The sequence below is a fragment of the Nycticebus coucang genome, chromosome 10, assembly GCF_027406575.1.
Source record: "Nycticebus coucang isolate mNycCou1 chromosome 10, mNycCou1.pri, whole genome shotgun sequence".
NCBI classification, from domain to species: Eukaryota; Metazoa; Chordata; class Mammalia; order Primates; family Lorisidae; genus Nycticebus; species Nycticebus coucang.
The window spans coordinates 132,602,563-132,626,606 of NC_069789.1; the positions used below are offsets into that span (position 1 = coordinate 132,602,563).

Genomic DNA, 24,044 nt, shown 5'->3' on the forward strand with positions numbered 1-24,044 from the left:
TTTGCTGCTGATCCATTGTGGTGGTCAGTGTGCAGAACAGGTTGAAGTATTTCCTGTAGAGCTGGTCTTGTTGTGGCAAATTTCCTTAGTGTTTGTATATCCGTAAATGATTTGATTTCTCCATCAATTTTAAAGCTTAGCAGGATATAGAATTCTGGGCTAGATATTGTTCTGTTTAAGTAGATTAAAAGGTAGATGACCATTGTCTTCTTGCTTGGAAAGTTTCATAAGAGAAGTCTGCAGTCACCCTGATGGATTTGCCCCTGTATGTCAACTGGCGCTTACTCCTGGCAGCTTGCAGAACCTTTTCTTTCGTTATAAGCTTGGTTATAGTTGAGGCGCCCTGGGGTCCGATATCACTCTGAAAGCAGTGTGTCAGAATCTTTGGTGATATTTGGGAAATTTTCTTTTATAATATTCTCTAGTTTGGCTTTCATTCCCCTGGGACATTCTTCTTCCCTTTCTGGGATACCTATAACTCGTATGTTGGAATGCTTCATAAAGTCCCATAATTCTGTCAGCTAACGTTGTGCTTCTCTCTTCTTTTCTGCCTCTTTAACTATCTGAGATCTCAAGAACTTTGTCCTCTACCTCTGAAATTCTTTCTTCTGCATCGTCTAACCTGTTGCTGATACTTTCCATTGCATCTTTAAGTTCCCTAATTGACTGTTTCAGTTCCTTCAGCTCTGCTATATCCTTTTTATATTCTTCATGTCATTCATCTCTTATTTGATTCTGTTTTTGGATTTCCTTTTGGTTATTTTCCACTTTATTAGCAGTTTCCTTCATTGTTTCCATCACTTCCTTCATTGCTTTCATCATTTGAATTCTAAATTCCCTTTCTGTCATTCCTAACATTTCTGTATAGGTGGAATCCTCTGCAGTAGCTACCTCATGGTTCCTTGGAGGGGTTGCTCTGGACTGGTTCTTCATGTTGCCAAGAGTTTTCTGCTGATTCTTCCTCATGAGTGATTTCTTTTATCTGTTTCCTTGCCCTAATTTTCTTTTCACTTCCTCTTGCTCTTTAAGTTGCCATGCCTATGGACTAGGGTTTTGATGAGTCCTTTTGGTACAGGATGAGAAGGATGAGAAGGTTGAAGAGCAGGAAGGGATAAAAGAAAGGAAAAGAATGAAAGAAAGAAAAGAAAATAGAGAAAGGAGAGGGGATGGGTAAAAGGGAATATTGACAAAAAGCAGACAGGCATAGAAAGAGGGAGACAGAGCAATATAGGTATACAGTAGGGTACTTTGACACAACCTTAAAAAAACCCCAACCTCTAGGGGTGCTGGGTTGGGTGGTTCCCTTGATGTCAGCGGCTCTTTTCTAGCCTGATCGGACACAGTACTCTACCTCCACCAAGTAGAGAGGAAAGACAAAAATGCTATAAATCAAACCAAGACAAGCAAACAGAACCTTTACGGGATAAAATTGGGTGAAAAACCAAATAATAGGGGTAGAAACACTAGTAAAAATGAAGTTCTAATTATTGATAAAGGCAGCAATGGGAAATTGTATTTAAACTAGAATAATGGAGAAAGAAAAGAAAGAAAAAGAAAAATCTATAGGGAAAAGGTTGAAATTAAAACAACAAAATAAACAAAAAACAACCAAAAACAAAGTAGTATATATATTTTGTTGAATAGTGTCTGGGCAACAGGTGGTCTTCTGGGGTATGAGATGTTAATCACAATGCTGATATGACTGGAGGCCTCAGCTGATTTATCAAACCCCACTGGGTGGAGACCCTAAATCTCTCCTCAGCCCTCTGAAAGGGCACTTTAAACTTCTAAACTTGGCTAAGCTGAAGCTTTCCCAGGAAAGTGCTTGTTGCTAGGATCTCTGCTGAAGTGGCTATCCACTTACCCAGGGTGCCAAAACTGGTCTCACTCTGCCCCTGAGGCTTAAGGCTGTAAGGTGGCTCAGTCCCTGCCTTTAGTCTGCTCAGTCACTAGATTACTAGCTCCCACTCAATCCTTGCTCTGCCACCCTGAGGGCGGAGCTTGCTGGGGCAGTTCTCTCACAATGGCTCCCTGTGGCCCGCAGCCGAACACTATTAGCTCCGGGCTCAGTCTGGGGTCCTAGACAACGCCGAAAGTTCTGTGCACTCCTGCCAAAGCTCTCCCCAAGGCAGTTCAACTGAGTGCCAAGTCCAAAAACACCAAAATAGCTCACAGATAAGGCCTTTCCAGTTTGCAGTCTCACTGCTGCTGTACTTAACAGCTGCTGGTGGGATTAGACCGATCAAACACAAGCAACCATTTGTCACTTTTCCACTGTTTTTGTCCTCTTGGGGTCCAGAAGTCTCTGACTCCCTGTGTCCTGAAAGGGATGATTATAGGTAGATCCCATCAGCCAGGGATGCCTGGAGTCTTGTGTCCCCAGACTCACAGTGCCCAGGTTGAAGGAAGCTGTTACTCGGCCGCCATCTTGCTCTCACTCCTATCCCTTCTGTTAACACTTCACCACATCGGGTGACTTGTGGAGGTGGCAGGGACCTCTTCCATCCTGTGCATATCTGGGAGGCCTAGGCTTTCCCCGACAGTGGGCTAGTGATGGTGATGGGGTACTGCTCCAGAGCTGTGGTTTGAAGGTTCGCAGAGCTCCTTTTCTCCTCCCTCTTTCAGTTGTTCTTTTTCACACTTCCCTCTTAGGACTCACTTTCCCTTTCAATCGGGCTCGTTCTCTGAGATGTGCTGAAGAGGCCAAATGTGACTCCATTTTGTAAGTAAGTCTCCATTTTGGAACCCAGGCCCATTACAGGGAAAAGGCCACAATGACACCTCTTCTGGGCAGGACCCATAAGCCCAGCCCTGTGGGGCCAACCTTTCAGAAGTGGACAAGCATCCCTTCCCAGATAGATTCTGACACAAACTCACCCTATGGCACCTCCAGTGTATCAGGTGGCGCCAAGCACCCCTAGACAACAGCTCAGCCAATGGCAACCCCTCCCTATAAATACCTGATGGAATTCCCCTATGCGCCTTTGAAAACATTTGCCCGCTTTAGTTCGGGTTTGCCCTCCGCAGCCTCGCTGTAGCGTGGAGTGACCCGGGCATATGCTCGAATAAAGACACTGCTTTGCTTTTACATGTGCGTATGGTGGTCTCACAGCAGCGATTTCGGTCCCAACATTTGGGGGCTCATCTGAGATAGTCGCCCCTGAGACCCCACCTTGCACGGAGTGCTCCACACTGGTGAGTTATGTGTCGATTGTCTGGTCATTGTCTTGTCTTGGTGCCCAGAGTTTGGGTAGCTGGGGGCACTACATGGACGCGCCGATAGAGGCTCCTGGCTGTGGGCTGAGAGAGACGTCTCCTGTCCACCTGGCCGATCTGACGGAGGGTTAGAGTCCCTGCGGCTAGACGGAAGGCCCAGCGGAGGGGTTAGAGTCCCTATCGCCGAGTTGATCCCACTGGGGAGGCTGGCTGCACATTTGGAATGTGTCTGTTAGTGTTTAAGGTGTAAATTCCAATCATTTGTGTGGTGTCTCTTGGAGGATGGGTCTCATCCTGTAACGAACACTTGTGGGACGACTGTGAGTGAGTTGCGGATCTTTTCCTCCAAGGGACCCTGCAAGATTTCTCCCCCCTTTGGAGTTGCTCTGCTAACCTACTTATCCTATGTATCCTACATCCCTCTCCCCTGGGTGCGCGTTTGGCTTAGCAGTCATTATTCTCTTCATCTTTGCTGTCGGTATTGGGCTTGGTAGTGCCGCCCCTCCGGATTGGTCTGCCAGGGAACGAGTAGCATTAACTTGATTTTTTTTCTTTTTGGTGATCCTGTTCGCATACTTGACCCTGTTCAGAGAATCCTTTACACCTTGTTTTAATATATCTGCTCCTTAGTTCTCAAGGGGCAAGCTCAGACCATCCACTTGACCCTCTTCTTCGACCACTTCCAAGAGGTCAGAGGGGAACCCGCCAACTTAGGGCTGGTAGTCAAGAAAAACAGGCTGATCACCTTCTGCCCGAGCGAGTGGCCAATCTTTGGCATTCAGTGGCTCGAGGAAGGAACGTTCCACCTCCCAACCATTTATCAGGTCAAAGACATTGTGTATGGAAAGCCGGGTCACCCTGACCAGGTGGCCTACATCACTACTTGGCAGGTCTTAGTGGAGCAACCACCTCCTTGGTTACAACCCTTTCTTCCCCCTAACCCTGCAGTTCTTGCCCTCAGAACTCAAAAACTCACTGCACTCCCCTGTCCAGCCCTGCCCCCTTCCACTGATCCACATCTGGAGACTCTGTTATTGACACCACCCCCTTACCAGGCCGCGGGAGGGAATGAGGCAGAACCACTGGCACCCGCGGGGGCCGAGGGAGGGGAGGGACAACACACTAGGGGAAGAACCTAGAGGGAAAGGGCTCAGGGAGTGGGCCTTCCCCTTAAGTGCCGTGTGGCCCTTGACGCTCAAGGGCACCTAAATATCATATACTGGCCGTTTTCCACAGGTGACCTATACAATTGGAAGATGCAGACCCCCCCACCCCCGTTTTCAGAGAAGCCTAGTGGGCTGATTAACTTGTTAGATTCCATCTTGTTCACCCACCAGCCCACCTGGGACGATTGTAGCCAGCTCCTCCAGATTCTATTCACAACGGAAGAGAGAGAGAGAATCCTGGCAGAGGCTTGGAAATTTGTCCCGGGGACGACGGGAACCCTACTTTTGCCCCTAAGAGGGTGGCCGAAGGGTTCCCTCTCACTCGGACAGATTGGAATTATAACACTACCGAAGGTAAGGAGAGTATCAAGGTTTACCGCCAGGTTCTTATGAAGGGCCTCCGGGCAGCAGCCTGGAAGCCCACTAATTTGGCGAAAGTTAGTCAGATCCAAGGAGGCGGCCCCCAGGGCTTTTCTGGAGTGCCTCCTAGAGGCATACCATACTTACACCCCCATGGACCCTGAAGACCCCATAAACCGATCAGCGGTGATCATGGCCTTCGTGAACCAGATGGCACCTGAAATCCGTCCGAAGCTGCAGCACCTGGAGCGACTGGGAGATAAGATCATCTTGGAACTGTTGAGAAAGTGTACAATAACTGGGCAACCCTAGAGGAAAAGCAGACCAGATCATTGAGCGCAGCCAACAAGAAGCACACCTCAAGGCCTGGCCAAAGTACGGCTAGCTACTTCAGGAACAACAAACAGGTCACCAAGACACCCCCAGTGAGGGGAAGGTAAGTCAGAAAACTGGGGGGATGGAAGACCCCTTCTCAAGAAGGACCAATGTGCCTTCTGTAAGAAGAAGGGACACTGGAAGAGAGAATGTCTGGAGCGAGCCAGAGGAGGTGTGGCTCGAGTCCTAGAGTTGGGCGAACTGAGTGATTAGAGGGACGGGGTTCAGAGCCCCTCCCCGAATCCAGGGTAACCCTAAAGGTGGAGGGTAAACCCATTGATTTTTTTTGTGGACACGGGCGCGCAGCACTCCATCCTCAAACAACTGTTTGGGGTGCTGTCAAATCATAAGTCATGGGTTCAAGGCACAACAGGAACCAGCTAGTACTCATGGACTACCCAAAGTAGACTTAGGGACTGGCCGGATATCCCACACTTTCATGGTCATACCTGAGTGCCCCTACCCCTTGATGGGGAGAGATTTGCTGACAAACATTGGAGTCCATATCCACTTCCAACCTCAAGGGGTGCAAGTCACCATGGTAATGGGGAGCCCATTGGTGTGTTAACGTTCTTGCTATCTGATGAGCACTGACTCCATGAGACTCAGGCTGGTCTCATGATGAGACTCAGTCTCATCATCAGACTTAGAAGAATGCCTGTCTGAATTCCCAAAGGCATGGGCGGAGATTAGGGGGATGGGGCATGCAACCCACCGCCCCCAGTGGTAGTGGAATTAAAGACCGGAGTCTTTCCAAGTAAAGCAGTATCCCAGGTCCAGGGAAGCTCGGGAAGGCATTACTCTCCGTATAAGACGATGGAGATAACTAGGGATGTTGGTTACATGCCAGTCGACCTAGAACACACCCCTGCTGCCTGTCAAGAAACCAAATTCCAATGACTACCGGCCAGTCCAGGACCTCAGAGAGGTCAGCAAATGGACAGCTGACATCCACCCCACGGTGCCTAACCCACACACCTTGTTGAGCACCTTACCCCCCACCCGGCAATGGTATACTGTCTTAGATTTAAAGGATGCATTCTTCTGCCTGCCTCTGGCCTCTTCAAGCCAACCTATCTTTGCGTTTGAGTAGCATGACCCCACAGAAGAATTCAACAGACAACTTACTTGGACACGGCTGCCTCAAGGATTCAAGAACTCCCCCACCATTTTTGATGAGGCCCTGCATGAAGACCTCAGTGAGTACCGGAGGGACAATTCCAATGTTAGTCTACTCCAGTATGTAGATGACCTCCTAGTGGCTGCAGACAGTGAATCGAGTGCTGGCAGGCCACTCGTAACTTACTTAAAGGCCCTTGGTGACTGTGGGTATAGGGCTGCAGCCAAGAAGGCCCAGATTTGTAGGACCAAAGTGAGCTACTTGGGTTACATACTCAAGGGGGAACAGAGATGGCTGTCAGACTCAAGGAAAGAAACCATCCTAAAAATCCCTACCCCCAAAACCCGACGGGAAGTCAGGGAATTCTTGGGGTCTGCAGGATTCTGCCAGCTGTGGATCCCGGGGTTCGCAGAAAAGGCAAAGCCACTGTATGAAGCAACCCGAGGCCAGGAACCTTTAATATGGACAGAATCCCTGGCCCATGCCTCCAAGGCCTTAAAGACTGAACTCCTACACGCCCAGCCTTAGCCCTGCCAGACATCACAAAACCCTTCCACTTGTATGTGGACGAAAGAGCAGGGATAGCGAAGGGAGTACTAACCCAGACCCTAGATCTGTGGAGGAGACCCCTGGCCTATTTGTCAAAGAAATTAGATCCCGTGGCGGTGGGATGGCCCCCCTGCCCATGTAGCATTGCTGCTACCGCCTTTTTTATCAAAGATGCAAACTAACTTTGGGACAAGATCTAACGGTAACAACCCCACATGCCATCAAGGGGGTACTCAGCAGCTGCCTGATCGCTGGCTGACAAACGCCAGGCTGACTCATTACCAAGCTCTACTTCCTAAAACCCGCCTGTCACATCTTATTCCTGACACCACTTGTCAGGGCCCAGGACTGGCCAGGTCTCGGGCCCAGCTTAACTAGGTTCTGGACACGGACCGCTAAGTTACCTTGCTTAGGTCTGTTAGGTCCCTGAGGGCTATCTACTTTAGCTGGAGAGAGAGTGTCTTAGAGAGAGTAAAGCAGTCTTCTTAGAAAGATAGATCTTAGTCTTTAGCAGAGCTTGGTAATCTTCAGCAGAGAGACACCGTGCTGGCGTTCTGCAAGCAGGAGACAGAGTCAGAGTAAGCGAGTCCGTGATAGAATGCACATGCTCCCGACTGCCTGCTCCTCCAGCCTAATAGAAGGCTGATCTCGTGCCTCTCAACACCACAGGTGTAGAGACTGCCAATTCACCACTGCTGTCATCTCGCAAGCTCTCATGCTTGTTAGGAGAGCTAAATCCCTCTCCATGCCCTTTTCACTAAGGTGTTCCATTGGGCTATGCAGGTATTTCTTATAACTCACTCCTCCTAGCCATAGGCTATATGGGCTGCTACATTTCTCCCCTTTTTTATATACAAACAAAATAATTTTAATGTAGTAAGGGCAGTTCTTCCTGTTATCTAGCCCTTTTCTTTCTAGGCAAAAGAATATGGTAATTGTCAAAGTTCTGAATTCCAGGTATGGCCTCTTTAAATAAGGAAGCCCAATACAGATGTAAACTATTAGCTGCTGCTAGGGAAAACTGATGATTGTAATGTTAATTCCCTTAAAGTTCTTTTTAAACTGAGAAACAAACTGAGAAAATCTTTGCTGAGAGAATTTACTATTTCCTTAACTGTACAAACTTTCCTTCGGATGAACAAAAGATAACGCTTTCCTTGCTATCTTTGCAATCGCTATTCCAAAGGCTTTGCTACTCGCTGTCCTAACAAATCCACCCTTCACAGATCTCAACAGACTGTTACTTGTGGACTAATGGTCCTGCACTTAACAGTTCCTCTCAGAGGCTCTGTTACTCGCGGTCCTTCAGTGGTCCCACACTTCACAGTTCTTCGGTAGCAGAGTTTTTCCTGCTTTCAAGCTGCTTTTCCAGCGGAATTTTTGCCAGTTGATTCCAGACTCTTTTTCTAATGGAGCTCCCTAGCACGAGGGTGGTTTAACTCAGTTACCCTTCCCTCCCTCTGTCCTCTCTCTCCTAATCTTCCAAAGGAGTCACTTGCCTCAGAGTGTCCCTTTCCGCTTTGGGCCGTGTCCAGCCAGGCTCTTTAGCTGGACCTGGTTATAGTACACAGACGCTGATGAGAGGTGGGTTACCCTTCACCACGCAGGATAACCAAATATTCCACGAACATACTTAATCTAATTCTTCATCATCATCCATTGGTCTGGTTTAATTGCCTCGGTTTTATGCTGAGGCACCACAGGTCTAACCAAGCTGTCAGAGTGCTCCCATGGCATAGAATTGAATTATACTGTTTGAGAATATTTTGAAATGAAAATATTAAAGAAACTGTTTTCACTTCATTTACCAGTGGGTCCTGATTCTGGCCCATCTGATAATTTCTCTACAATAAAGGTGTTCCATCCTTATCAAATTGAGCATGACATGTACCTGGAGGTTTACATGCTCCTTGGTCAATTTCTTTAGCATTCAGCGTTCTTTTCCTTTTTAAACACTCTTTTCTCTTATGGCCTAGCTTCCTACATTTATGGCATTTGATGTTAACTGGGGGATTTACCCTCTGATCTTCAGCTGCCCAATTTGAGTTGTCATGTCAATATAGCATTTACCTGCTTTAACTGTAAGATTCATCCAATCTCTCAGCTGCTTCATATCAGCTGCCATGATCTGAATGTCTTCTTTAAGCTGTTCCATCTGATACTTCAACTGCTGTATCTCATTTGCCATGATTTTTTCCTACTGGCTTTTTCTTTCAGCCTTCTACTTTTTACAATCTTTCCTTTTCAACTCTTAGAACTTTTTGGCTGCCTCAAAGGGACAGGGACTCTTGTTTCTTTTTACTCTGGAGTCTTAGCTGTTTTACAAAACTTCACTTCCTCTATTTCTTCACCAACCCCCTTAATCTACCTCAGTTCTTTTCTTTTAATCAGAACTTTTAACTGCCAAAAAGGGGATTCGGGTGTCGGTCTCCCAAAAGCTACTTCCTGCTGGCAATGGGCGAAGATATAGGGGAAGGCAGTTAGAAGTTCTCTTCTCTACCTTAATAAACTCTTGCAACCTATTCCCAAACTTTTCTCTTTGCTGTTTTACCGAAGGTTTTTCTCATCCTTGAGGCTAAAGGTTCTTATCTCCTAGTTGTATCTTTAATCTTTCCCTCTGGTCTAAAGGCTTTTTTCTACCTTTTTTTTTCTAGCCGCTTCACAGAAGAGGCTAAAGGCTTTTATCAGCTTTTTACCCCACACAAGTAGTTAGAATTTGGAAAGGGAAAACGTAGGAAAGATGAGGAAAAAACCAAATGAGAAAGGCCTGTTGTTGGCTGTCTTAGATATTTCTTTTCCCTCTAAATATTTGTTTCTCTTCTCTCTTTTCTTATTTGCTAAAGCTTATTTCCCTCCCGGTCCGCGTTCACCGGATCCTGCCCTTTACGCCATTTGTCACACCTCATTCCTGACACACTTGTCAGGGCCCAGGACTGGCCAGGTCTCGGGCCCAGCTTAACTAGGTTCTGGACACGGACCGCTAAGTTACCTTGCTCAGGTTTGTTAAGTGCCTGAGGGCTGTCTACTTTAGCTGGAGAGAGTGTCTTAGAGAGAGTAAAGCAGTCTTCTTAGAAAGATAGATCTTAGTCTTTAGCAGAGCTTGGTAATAATCTTCAGCAGAGACGCCGTGCTGGCGTGGGGCGGGGCGGGGAGGGGAGGGACAGTCAGAGTAAGCGAGTCCGTTGCTCCTGGCTGCCTGCTCCTCCAGCCTAATATAAGGCACCACAGGTGTAGAGACTGCCAATTCACCACTGCTCTCATCTCGTGAGCTCTCATGCTTGTTAGGAGAGCTGAATCCCTCTCCGTGCCCTTTCCACTAAGGTGTTCCATGATTGAGCTATGCAGGTATTCCTTATAACTCTTCACTCCTCCTAGCCATAGGCTGTGTGGGCTGCCACCGCCCCCCCCCAAAGTTCAATTCAGTTCTAGCACCGCCCTCAAGCCAGCCACCCTGCTGCCTGACCCGGATTTGGTGCAGCCGCTTCTCCACTGCGCCGAGATCCTGAGTCAAGCCTATTGCATCCGGGACGACCTCCAGGACCGGCCCCTGCCTCAGGCTGATGCTACCTGGTACACGGATGGTAGTAGTTTCATCAAGGATGGCACCAGGTACGCAGGGACGACAGTGACAACGGAAACGAGGTAATACGGCCGAGCCTCTGTTCCCTGGAACTGTGGCCCAGAGGGCAGAACTTGTTGCCCTGACCCAGGCCCTCCTAATGGGTGAGGGCAAGGACGGTATACACCTACAGCTGCTATGCCTTTACCATGGCACACGTGCATGGCGCCATCTACCGAGAAAGAGGGTTATTAACAGCAGAAGGAAAGACAATTAAGAATAAGCAGGAAATATTGGACTTAATCCAGGCCCTTTGGTTGCCAAAGCAGATAGCCCTAATACACTGCCTGGACACCAAAAACCCCTTACCCCAGTGGCGAGGGGGAACTGCTGGGCAGATGCTGCTGCACGAGAGGCGGCCCTCACTGCCGGCCCTCCAGCTACCCTGGCTTTGATGGCACAGTTGTCCCCTGTGCCTGCACCCACAATGCCCAGCCCTGAGTACACAAAGGAGGACCTGGCACAAATAAGACAGAAGGTCTCCCTACACTACCAAAGAGATGAGTGGTACTACACACCAACTGAGAGACTGACCCTTCTGGATAAGCTCGGCCTGGACCTAGTGCACCAGATTCATCACAGCACGCACATGGGACCACAGAAAATTGAAGACTTGTTGTGGAAAGGCTCCTTCAGGGTTTTTAACCTCAAGGCCAAAACACAATCAGTCACTTCCAAATGTACAACGTGCAGGATGGTGAATGCCAAGTCCACTACCGAGCCCCCTGGGTCACGGGAAAGAGGAACCCGACCCGGGCACACTGGGAGGTAGACTTTACTGAAATGAAACCTGGTAAATACGGGAACAGATATCTTTTAGTTTTCATAGATGCCTTTTCAGGATGGGTGGAAGCTTTCCCCACCAAGGCAGAGTAAGCAAAAAGCTACTAGAAAACATCATCTTGAGGTCTGGACGTCCTACCCAAAGAGGGTCCAACGACGGCCCAGCTTTTGTTTCCCCAATACAGCAAAGCCTAGCCTCGCTCCTAAATATAAATTGGAAACTACATTGTGCCTATAGGCCTCAGAGTTCAGGACAGGTAGAGAGAATGAATAGAACCTTAAAGGAAACATTAACTAAATTAACCTTAGAAACTGGCGGTGACTGGGTATCTCTCCTCCCTTTCGTTCTTTATAGAGTAAGAAACTCCCCTACACCTTTGGTTTAATTCCCTTTGAAATATTGTCTGGAAGACCGCCCCCCATCCTACCTAACCTAAAACCAGAGTTAGTAGCAGAATTTAATCACTCTGACTTCCGTTCTTCTCTGGTCTTACTGCACATTATCCGCAACAGGTGTGGCCTCAACTGCGAGCTGTATATGAAAAGGACCCCCCCGCCTGAGCCTCACGGATATCGGCCTAGAGACTGGGTGTACATCAAACGCCACTGAAAAGAAACCCTTTAGCTGAGGTGGAAAGGACCATATGTCATCATCCTGACAACCTCAACCGCCTAAAGTCGACGGGATCGCTGCGTGGGTCCACCACACCCACATCCGGCTTGCCGATCCCCACATGGAAAAGGAAGTCTACTAACCTGCCTGGAGAATCCAGCCATTTAAGAACCCACTGAAGCTCAAGCTGCAGAGATGTCCCCCCCAAGACTGTGCCTAACGTTCTTTTTCGCCTTACTAACTTTATCACCCCTTTTTGCCCTGAACGACCCCCACGCTCCGGTCAATGTCACCTGGAAAATTGTAAGTGCTATCACGGGCCACACTGTGAATCAGACTTCAGGCCTCCACCCCCCCAATACTTGGTGGCCGACCCTCCAATTTGACTTGTGTGCCCTCGCTGCCGGCACCTGGGACATACATGACCAAACACCTGGGGGAGCTTGGGTCCCTGGCTGCACTCGGCCATCCCAGAGGGCAGCTCTGCGCAACACCTATTTCTACGTTTGCCCTGGGACAGAAAGGGGGCGAGACCGGGTAAGAAAATGTGGGGGGCCCCAAGACTTCTACTGCTCCTCCTGGGGGTGCGAGTCTTCTGGCTGGTTTAGCTGGAATGTTCCTGTCAAAACTGATCTCATCCAGGTCTACAAAGCTACTGGGTCAACAACAGTGGGGTGGGGCCTCACTAAGGGAGGGCGACTTGGGGGACCATGCAGCCGACCTTTGTGTAACCCCTTGACCCTGACTTTCACGGAGCAAGCCAAAAAAACCCAAGGGTGGGAAACGGGCAAAACATGGGGGCTAAGATTGTACCAGTCTGGGTACGACAATGGACTTCTCTTCACTGTCCAGAGATTAGAACAGCCCCCAGTGGTGCCCGTAGTCGCGCCTGTGGGACCCAGTTCATTTTTGAATACTAACCTGCAGACAGGACCCCCCCGAATAGCCTCCCAATATTACTGAACTCCCACCACCCAAACTTGATATCCTGCTACAGCCCCAGAATGTTCCAGGAGAGCCTGAAACCTGAGGGACCACCTCCATTTGGAGCCTTTTGCAAGGCAACTACCGGGCCCTAAATTCCTCACACCCCAGTCTAACCCGGGAGTGCTGGTTGTGCCTATGTCCCCAACTACCATTTTATCAGGCTCTAGCTCTAAATGGCGCCTTCAGCTCTACCAATACTTCGAGCCACTGCCAATGGGAGAGAGAAAGAACTCGAGTAACCCTCCAAGAAGTCCAAGGACAGGGAACCTGTCTAATCTCACTATCACCAAACTCCTCCTACCCCCTGTGACCAGCACACAGCATAGCCAGGATAATACTTATTACACCCCAGCCCCCAAAACCTGGTGGGCCTGCACAACAGGGTTAACTCCCTGTGTGCATGGCACAATCCTAAACCAAACCCTGGAGTACTGCGTCATGGTCCAACTGTTCCCCACAATAACCTATTTTTCAGAAGATCAAATAGAAATTGCCTTTTTCCCATCCCAAATGAGCCCCAGAACCAGACGGGCAGTAGGTGTGGCTGCTGTTCTCATCTCTTCACTAGTAGGGCTAGGGATCGCTGGTGCCACTGGAGTGGGGACCTCGGCCCTAATAATACTGGACAAAAATTATCAATTACTCAAAACTGCCATAGACCTGGATTTAAAACAAACAGAAAACTCCATTAGCTGGTTAGAGGAGTCCCTGTCTTCATTAGCAGAACTATCTTACAAAATCAGAGAGGGCTGGACCTGCTCCTCCTGCAACAAGGCGGTCTGTGCACTGCACTAGGAGAACAGTGTTGCTTTTACACCAACCATTCAGGAATTACAAGGGATTCCATGGCTCAACTACAAAAAAGGTTGAGAGAAAGGGAATTGGAACAACAACAGCAGGGCTCCTGGTATGAGTCACTGTTTAATTGGTCTCCCTGGCTGCCTACTTTGATTTCTGCCCTAATTGGCCCCGTAATATTTCTCATACTCCCTCTAACCTTTGGTCCCTGTGTTCTAAACAAGTTAATATCTTTTATTGAAGAACGGGTCAATACTGTCTGGCTTTCAGTCTTAAGGTCACAGTACCAGCCTTTAGAACAAGAAACCCCCCTGGGCCCATGATTTGGCCCAAATACCAACAAACTCAAGGGTGGAATGAAGAGGCCAAATGTGACTCCATTTTGTAAGTAAGGCTCCATTTTGGAACCCAGCCCTGTTACAGGGAAAAGGCCACAGTGACACCTCTTCTGGGCAGGACCGATAAGCCCAGCCCTGTGGGGCCAGCCTATCAGAAGTGGACAAGCATCTCTTCCCAGAAAGATTCTGACGCAAACTTACCCTATGGCACCTCCAGTGTATCAGGTGGCGCCAAGCACCCCTAGACAACAGCTCAGCCAATGGCAACCCCTCCCTATAAACGCCTGATGGAATTCCCCATGCACCCTTAAAAACCTTCCCCCGCTTCAGTTCAGGGTTGCCCTCCGCAGCCACGCTGTAGAGTGGAGTGACCCAGGCATATGCTTGAATAAAGACACTGCTTTGCTTGTACACGTGCCAACAGTGCCAATAGTTTCATACTCCGTCTTCCTAGAACAGAGGGATACATTTTGCCCCTTTACTTCCCTCTTTATCTCACCCTGTTTTCCATCCAGACTTGAGTGTTCTTTTTGTCTACTCTGGGCTATTCCTCCTAGACAGAGCACTGAGTCTAGTTTTCCATTCCTTGGATATCTCCCCACATTCTTTACTTCCGATTGGGGAGACTTCATTACCCTTGAACTCCTCACCAGAGCACTGGTCTACCAATATCTCACTCCCTCTTAATTTTGCCCTGCTGTCCACGAGCTCCCACTTGACAAGCTTTCTGATAGCCCTGTTTTCCTCCACTGGCTTCTCATAATTAGGGCCCTTCTTGTCTCGGTTAAGGTGGAGCTGCTGTGGTTGTCTAACAGCTCAATCCTTCAGCTTTCATCTCCTCCGGACTAGTTACCCTGGGCCCTAAATGGGACAAAAGAGATTCTAAGGAATGGGGACTTCTTTTTGAGACAGTATCACTTTCTTGCCCCCAGTAGAGTACTGTGGTGTCACAGCTCATAGCAACCTCAAACTCTTGGGTTCAAGTGATTCTCCTGCTTCAGCCTCCCAAATAGCTGGCGCTATAGGTGCCTGCCACAATGCATGGCTATTTTTTAGAGATGGGGTCTCACTCTTTCTCAGGCTGGTCTCAAACTCATGAGCTCAAGCAATCCTCTGCCTCGGCCTTCCAGAGTGCTGATGTGAGCCATCGCACCCGGCCCAAGGGACCTTCTTTATTGAGGGTGGAAGGATTATCTTGATAGCTCCCTTACAGTTAGGCTTGTGCAACTCATGCACACTCTTGTAACTACAGACATTGAGCCTGTCACCTCCCTTGCAGCCGCACACGAGGAGCCTACCCCTCCAGCTTGCGCACCACTACCAGTGTTGTTTCTGTGCTTCCTTCTCAGACCTTTGGGGACCAAGATTCCTTCAGGTGACTCCTGGGCCCACAGGGTCTTGAATTACATAGAGGTTCCTTGGCAGAGGCTTTGTCCTACCCCAGGAATTTTAACCAAGGGTCACAGAAGAGGCAGAATTAGACGTAGGCAGGATTCCTAGAATTCCCCGAGATTCTGCTGGGATGCATTCTCTGTGACTGGGGCAAGCTTCCCCTACGTGCAAGCTTTTATGAAACTATCAAAATCCCGGGTGATGGGGCTCATTTTGCATATGTGTGGCCTTTGACATTCCCAGGTCGTCTCTGGGGGTTGAAGAGCCAAAGCCAGATCTGCCCACTGATCCATTTTCCAGGCCACCACTCAATCTTCTGGTCCTGGGCCTTATCTTTGGGAGCCCGCTAGCCCTCCTTCAGCCACCAAGCCTCCACCATACCTGGATTAGGTTCCTAGAGCCCCCACTACTATTGCTGGTGGGATTCCAAACTGCCACCTGCCTTTACCTCACCACCAGTCCAAGGTCTTCATCTCTACCTATGGGAGATAGCAAGAGGACAAGGGGTACTAATGTGGGCTCAAGTCCCTTTCTCCATGGTAGATCAGAGAGTATGAAAAGAAAGCTTTGGCCAGTTCTCTGAGGACCCTGGCAAGATTGGGAGGAATTTGTAAAGCAAAGTCTGAGCTTTACCTTAACCTGCAAGATGTGACAGTGATTTTAGCCAATTGTTGCACTTCAGACAAAAAGTCTCAATTTCTCAGCAGGGCAGGACACATCCAGGCTCCTTCCAGTGTGCTCTTTGTTGAGCTTCAGGGGAGGCAGTCCCACATAAGGGCAGCTAGTGGGCTCTTGGAGATGAGATAGACATAGATGGTCACTTTATTTCCTGCGTAGCTGAGGGAGTGAGAAGACACATGATAAAGCATGACAAGGTTAGTGAACTCACCCAGATGAGGGAGGAGAAAACCAGCAATTTTCCTCTCCAGTGTTACTGAGACCAGAAAGTGAACTGATGCTGATTCAGTGGTCAGAAGCAAAATCCTTGCTCGCCGTGCATTTTACCCCTCTGGCCTGCTCTGGACAGCAGAAGAAAGCTACAAAAGTTAGAGGCAGGACTGGAAACCTCACTGTCGGTGTTGGTAGAAGAGGCTTGTAAGGTGCTCAGTGTGGATCAGAGGAGAAGGTAACCAACCAGTTAAGAAGAGCAGCTTTTGGCTGCCTTGATTAGTGCGCCACCTCCTGGCTGCCCAGAAGCAGAGCGGTCCAGCCAGACAGCCAGCATGGGGCCCAACCAGTGTGTCCGTTTCTGGAAGAAAGGGCCCTGGAAGAGGGCTGTCCTAGAGCCGGGAGATTGGTTGATATCCCAGCCAGAAATGCCCAGTGAAGGGAAAGTCAGTGCCACTGATTGAAAAGGTCAGGAGCCTGCCTGGCTTGACCTTGGTCGTCACTCTAGCAGAGCCTTGGCCTGCTGCCGATGTGGTAGGTGGGAAAACTGAATGTCTTTTTGACCCTGGGAGCCACCTGCTCTGTCCTGACTTAGTCTGTGAACCCCTCTCCAACCGTGACTTGCTGCTGGCTGGAGTAGGTGGATGACCCAGGTAAGACCCATTCTTTCTTACATGTTCCTGAATGTCCCACCGCTCTGTTGTTAGCTACAGTCCTGTTCAGCAAACTGGGGGCCGCTGTCTCATTAGAAAAAGACAATCTCTTGGGTGGCGCGTGTAGCTCAAAGGAGTAGGGTGCCGGCACCATATACCGGAGGTGGGTTCAAGCCAAAAAAGAAAAAAAGAAAAAGACAGTCTCAAGGTGTCAGTAGATAAGAGACGAGGAATCCATTTACTAGCCCTGTAGTGGCCAGGTAGCAATAATTTCCCTATCCCCGATGACATGATGGTTCCAGAGTGTGCCGTTGGAGTTTCCCCTATCGAGACAAAACTACAACCAAGAGGAAGATATTCTTGGATAAAATAATACCTCTTACAGCTTGAAGCCCTAAGAGGAGTTAGCCATTACTTACCAAATCCCTAAAACATGGGTTAATAAAAGCCTGTTATTTACCCTATATTTTCCCATCCAAAAGCCAAATGATGGCTGGGTACAGAGGCTCACCCTGGGATCCCAGCACTTTGAGAGGCTCAGGCAGGTGCATTGCTTGAGATCAGCCTGAGCAAGAGTGAGATTCTGTCTCTACTAAAAATAGAAAAACTAGCCCAACCTGGTGGGGGGGTGCCTAGTCCCAGCTACTCAGGAGGCTGAAGCAGGAGGATCACTTGAGCCCACGAGTTTGAGGTTGTTGTGAGATATGACACCATAGCACTCTACCCAGGGCAACGCAGTGCAACTGTCTCAAAAAAATAAAAGCCAAATGGCGAGGACCCTTTGTGCAAGACTTTAGGCCATAATGAGGCTGTTCCCACTCACAGATTCCACCCTCAGGTGCCCGTAGTAGGGACATGAGTACCCTCTGCATAGACACTACTTTTGCTGGCTGGGCTGAAGCCTGCCTGACCTGATCTGAGAAGGGCCCTGAAGTTCGCAGATGTCTCCTGTGGCACTCCAGAGTGACTGTCCAGAGTGACCGTGGACTCGGTTTTGTGGCCAAGATCACTTAATAGCTTTTGGCAGCCCTGAGGATAGACTGTATATCACATGCTTCCTGGCACCCCAAGTCCTTGGGAAAGGTAGCAAAGATGAACCATACTCTTAACAAGAGGTGGGCAAGGTGCATCCAGAAGCTCAGAACTGTAGAGAAGGCTGCTTCCTGCTGGGCTCCTTAGGGACCTCGCGGCCCCCGAGAGCGGCCTAGGGCTCGGCCTGTCTGCAGTGGCCCTTTCCTCACCACTGACACCCTGTTACGTGGGGAAATGACCCAGAGCCTAGGATACATTATTAACTTGGGCTGAGATCTGAAAGCGTTACTCCATTTTGGAAATGAAGTCCAGAGGTGGGAGAATCTCCCCTCCAGGTTCTCCTAAAAACCTGGAGAGAAGGGTCCCCTGAAGACCAATTGTCACCAAACTGGAAGGGACCATACTTAGTTATCTCGGTCACCCCTACAGTAGTTGAGTTACAAGGGTTCTTACCTGGGTCCACCTTGGATGATTCAAGCTTGTGCACCCTGATCCTAAGCAGCTCGCTCAAGAAAGTCCTACCTCTTCCTGTGAACTGGTAGAAACCTCCACTCCCTGTGTAAGAGAACCAGCACTCAGCCAGACAGGGAAATGCTGTGCCGTGGGTGAATGAAGGAGGACCTGTTTCCACTCCTGATCGCAGTTTCCCTCCCCACGCTTGGAACAACCTCCTCCTCCACCTGGGAGACACCTCTTGCCCTTGCTGGGTATTAAGCTCACTCTGCCACCCAGCCTGACACTGTTCTGTCTCTGCTAATCTTGCTTGCCTCCTTGCCCACCCGGTGTGAATGGGAACAAAGCTCCCTAGTAAAATATTTCTAAAAGTAATCTCCATGACTGTTGGATCTGCCACGAGCCCCCTGCCCCTGGGATAGAGAGCTCCACTCACTGTCCCTTCCACAAGCCTTGCAGTGTCTCCCTGGGCCACCTGGTTACCCCAGTGCCCACTTAGTACCCAGAGCCTACTTGTTAAGTGGGACTCCTCCCCACTTAACATTCCACCTCATCTCCCGGCCACTTCTCTCTGGACCTGGGCGACTGGGTACCTGTGTCTGCATTGTACTAGCGACACTACTTTTATGTCCGTTGTTGTGTTGATGACCTGGAAGTGGGAGCTTCCTAGGGATGCTCTGACCCAAACCTAGTGGCCACATGTCCAGGGCTGCAGTCAGGTGAGGGATTGCACTGTAAACGGATGTCCCCTCCAGAGGCAGTTAGGTCCAAGGGAGAGACAGCTGGCTGATTTGGGCAGGTGGAGGTGAGGTATGAGGGCTGTCCCACTGGAGCCTGGGAGAAAGCTCCATAGACGCGACTTGGCAGGACTTGGCAGTGGAGGGTAAACTCCACACCCAGGAGGACTTCACCATGTGCCCCTTTGGGCATCTGTGTCTTCCCTTGTCCCAGAGAAAAAGACCAATCCCATGACCACTTAGCCCTGGGGAGCTTTCAGGGGTGGCTTTCCCTTGTTTATCCAAAACTTGGAACACTAGTGAGTGCATGTTGGTCACATATATTCAGGGGCAGGAGGGTTAGCAGGCCCTGGGGTGCCTTCTGCTATGAGTCAGCCCTCAGAAATTTGACCCAGACCCTGAAATAGAGTGTGGCGCCCTGTGCAGGTCAGGCATTTAGGGGAATTTGAGAGTCCCTAGATTGTTTGGTAAATGTGGTGTCTGCTCTTAATAAACCTGTCACGTGTATATTAGTAACTCTGGTGAACAAGCCACCTGATTATGTGAATATAATCAGGGAACTAACCCAAGTTATGTCTCCTTGGCTATCAAGACTGCCTTCCTAAGTCTCACCTGGTTCTCCCCTTCCTGGGACCTTCGATAGCTCCCTGATTACTACTACTCTCTGGCCCATGTCTACTTAATCTCTTAGTAAAACTCGTGTCTTCCAACAATTGTTGTCTGGATCCAACAATTCCAGACAAAAGCGATGTTGGCCGAGGGACCCAAATCCCTACAAACTGTTAAATCATACAGCTAGAGATTTTTGTGTGTCTGAATCAGGGACGACGGCCTTCAAGCAGCATGAAGCAGTTACAGAAGAGGGGACCTATGTCCCTTTTCCCCTTAAGAATAAAGAAGATGGCCAGGGGGCAGTGCCTGTGGCTCAAAGGAGTAGGGCTCAGGCCCCATGAAGTGGCAGGTTCAAACCCGGCCCTTGCCGAAAGCTGTAAAAAAAAAAAGAAGATGGCCAGGCACAGTAGCTCAAATTCCCCTAAATGCCTGACCTGCCTAGCTTATGCCTCTCCCAGCACTCTGGGAGACTGAGGTGGGGGGGATCACTTGTGCTCAGGAGTTCAACAGCAGCCGGGGCAAAAGCAAGACCCCATCTCTACCAAAAATAGAAAAATGAGGGTGGTTCCCGTGGCTCAAAGGAGTAGGGCACCAGTCCCATATACTGGGAGTGGCGAGTTCACACCTGGCCCCCGCCAAAAACTGCAAAAAAAAAAAAAAAAAAGAAAAATTATCCAGACATGGTGGTGGGTGCCTGTGATCCCAGCTATTCTGAAGTTGTAGGAGGATCACTTGAGCCAGGAGTTGGAGGTTGCAGTGAGCTGTGATGAGGCCACAGCACTCCAGGCTGGACGACAGAGGTAGACTCTGTCTCAATAATAATCATGATGATAACAAAGAAGATAAAATCTTTCAGGGAGGAATGAAATAGCACAGGGAAGGAACGGGTCCTGGGAAACAAAACACAAATAGCCAAAAATCCCAACGGGCTTCATCTGTCCAGGCCTATTCTCTCTTCTCCCTTCTTGCCTTCCTTAGCCAGCTGACCAAGTGGTGTAGGAGAAGGGGGCCCGTCCTAACTTAGTGACGAGGCCACGTTCCGAACCATAAAAGTAAGAGCTATTTATCTCCTTGATGAAGGCCTTCCCCGGTCAATGAAGCAGCACTGCACGGCCTGTACAGACCTGAGCAGGCCTGGCCCTGGTGACTAGAGGACGCCAGCACTGACCCTTCACTGACATTGTGATTTGAGATTTTAATCTCATCAGAATACCAAAATCTCTGCTCAAGGTGGGGCGCATCTACCATTTTCTGCACCTGCATACGTGTTAAGAGGATGACACTACGTGAATGCAGAGAAAACCCCGTCTGAACACACCTGACACATCATGCCTTCTGTCTCAACTTCCTTAGAAGGACAGGAGCTCGGCTCAGGACCCCTGAGCCCGCGGCCCCCTCTGCCACTCACAAGACTATGGAACTTTTGGTTTGTCTGGCCTGTGTTAACATGTACTTACAGGAGAACCGATGGCCTTGGCTTTGGGGGCGGCAGTAACAGTAGGGTTGGGGTAAAGGCATGTTTAGGGCCTGGGACAGAGAGAGGTGAGCTGACTTGGAGGGGACACAAGGGGCGGTGGGGACCGGGGAGGGCAGAAATGGGGTGGGGAATGGTGCTGCTGGTGGGAATGAGGTCTGTGGGTCCCTCACTGGTGTCCTTAGAGGCCAGCTGAGGCAGCTTCTGCTGTGGGAGCAAGAGACGCAGGTCCTAGCTTTGTCTTCTGCTGCTGGGTGACCTCACTGAGGGTGCTGTCCATCTCTGGGCCTCACTTCGCCTATCAGTATTGTGAGTGGGGTCAGCTGGGATGGCCTCAGAAAGCTTTCTTGAGACTTAGAATATTACGTTTTATCCATAAAATAAGAAAGAATTGCTTCTCATTGCTCTGGGAGAGAGGTCCAAGAGTGGCAGGAAGGCCTGGTACAGACCTCTCAGGAGTGACCCAGTGCTGTGCGTGCCTGGGCCTCCCTTGTTTCTTCTAAGTTGGGTGGGAGAGAAAAGTGACATGACCCTTGCTCTCTTAAATCTGTGGTCCTCAACTTGGAGTATGGTATGAACTTTGAAAGGACCCCAGGAGTTAGATCCAAGGATTCTAGATTGAGAAACATTGGCCTAAAATTTCTTTAGTGGTGAACTTGCACCACTAGATTTAAAACACGAGGGTGCTGGCCCTGAAATTGAGTGGCTTATCCAGAGTCCCCTGAGTGCGGTGACTATTTGTAGATTACCATCACTATGGAAAGGAAATGTCAGAAATGTGCAGGTGCCAGAGTCGTTACACTCAGGACTGAGTTTGAGAAAGTGCTTGTGGGGACCAGTGACTTGAACTAACAAATAAAAACTGTATGCATTTGTAGTAAATGATATTTAGAATGTGTATACAGTATGGGATGCCTAAATTGAGCTAATTAGCATATTTGCTACTTCACATACTTTTGAAATGAGAGCTCTTTAAACTTAGAATTTACTCTCAGCAGCATTCTAGTGTACAACCCCTTAGAATTAGTTGAAGTCACCATGTTGTGTGATAGCTCTCTTGACAAGTGGGAACTTTAACTTGAGACAGTGGGTGGTAGATTCAAGGAGGCCCTTTTGAGCATGACCTTAGTGATTATGGAGATATGGAAGAAGGCAGACCTTGTCTTTGAGAGCCGCTGCCTTGGGGTTGTCAGGGTTCTAAGTCTGAGTTGACCCCTTCTGCGGTTCGAAGCCAGCCCTGGGTGACTGCCAGTCTTCCCCAGAGTCCCCTGACTAGGTCATCCCAGAGCTGCAGTTACCCCACAGTTCTCTGAGCACTAGAATCTTAAAAAGCAAATAATCTTCACATCTTTTGTATTAACCTGGATGGAGTTGAAACATATTCTCAATAAAGTATCACAGGAACGGAAAAGCAAGAGTCCAGTGTACTCAATACTAATATGAAGCCAGTGCATAATCTAATACACACCCACACGAGAGGAAAAACTCAATTCAAAACTCAATTCAACTTGGGGAGAGGGGGAACCAAGAAGGGGGTTTTGGGGTGCTCCCACTGATTGGGCACAAGGTAGGGGTATATGGCACACCTTTTGCATGTGGGACAAGAGGGACTCTACCTAACAAATTCAAATATTGTGACTTGGATGTTTGTACCCTCACTTTAACCTGAAATTGATAAAAAGCAAATCACTTAGTTATCTTTGGAAAATAATTGTGTGTATGTGCCCACAGACACCTGTAAGAATGTTCATGGTGGTCTGTAATCGAAAAGTTTAGAAACAACGCAGTATTTGGCAAGAGTGGGCTGAGCACATTGTGTGCTAAATAATCAGGTAGATTATTACAATCCCCGAGCGAGCTTCACAGATTCAGATTCCTTGGACTCATCCCTAGAGAAATGAGGTGGGTCCTCGGGATCTCGGTATTCTGAGTACGGCGCCTTTATGTGACTTGTATACAGAGCACCGTGCAGCTCTTAGATTACATACGATTTTTAAAAGGTTACAAACTATTAATAAAATCAGACACGGAAGGGCGGCACCTGTGGCTCAGTGGGTAGGGCGCTGGCCCCATATACCGAGGGTGGTGGGTTCGAACCCAGCTCTGGCCAAACTGCAACAAAAAATAGCTGGGCGTTGTGGTGGGCGCCGTAGTCCCAGCTACTCGGGAGGCTGAGGCAAGAGAATCGCCTAAGCCCAAGAGCTGGAGGTTGCTGTGAGCCGTGTGACGCCACAGCACTCTACCAAGGGTGACAAAGTGAGACTCTGTCTCCAAAACAAAACAAAAAAAAACAAACAGATACATGAGAATCGGAAGGACATATGCCAATATATTGAAGGTTTTTATAGCGAAGTGAGATTATGAGAAATTTCTTTGTTCTTGTCATCTGTTTTCTAAATTTTATTTGGTGCTAAAAGATCTTTAATTTTTCCCCCTTTTTATGGCTGTGGATGACAAACTTTCCAACATGGATGTGCAGAGGTTTTCCCAGTGGTTACTTGTGAGAGGTCACTCCTCTCCTGCCCCCATCAATTTTATCGTGAAAAACTCCAAACACACGGGAAAGTGGATGCATTTCTGCAGTGAACACTCTCATGTTCTTAGATTTGACAGTCAACATTTTGCCATATTTATGTATGTTTCTCTAAGACATTCAGACTTATTTTGAGTGCTCAAGAAAAGTTTCATATGTAAGCCCCAAAAGGCTAAGTCTCAACTGGTAAATAAATATGTATCTATAAAAATTAGAATTTCTCTTAGGAATGAACTCAGATCTACAGAAACCCCTTATATAATAGCCTTTGACCATACGGTGGAAAAGTTTCTTTTTTTCCCTACATTCCCTTTCCAGTTTGGATTAAAGAAAAACATTTGTAGTC

At 48.7% G+C, this 24,044-nt stretch overlaps 1 long non-coding RNA gene across 1 annotated transcript; it reads left to right on the top strand.

Moving 5' to 3' along the window:
* Window positions 1-2,654: 2,654 nt before the first annotated feature.
* Window positions 2,655-11,833, top strand: LOC128595964 (uncharacterized). The gene is made up of 3 exons (XR_008383016.1): window positions 2,655-2,722; window positions 3,113-3,195; window positions 11,702-11,833. It is a non-coding gene; the product is annotated as an uncharacterized LOC128595964 (long non-coding RNA).
* The last annotated feature ends 12,211 nt before the right edge of the window (window positions 11,834-24,044 follow it).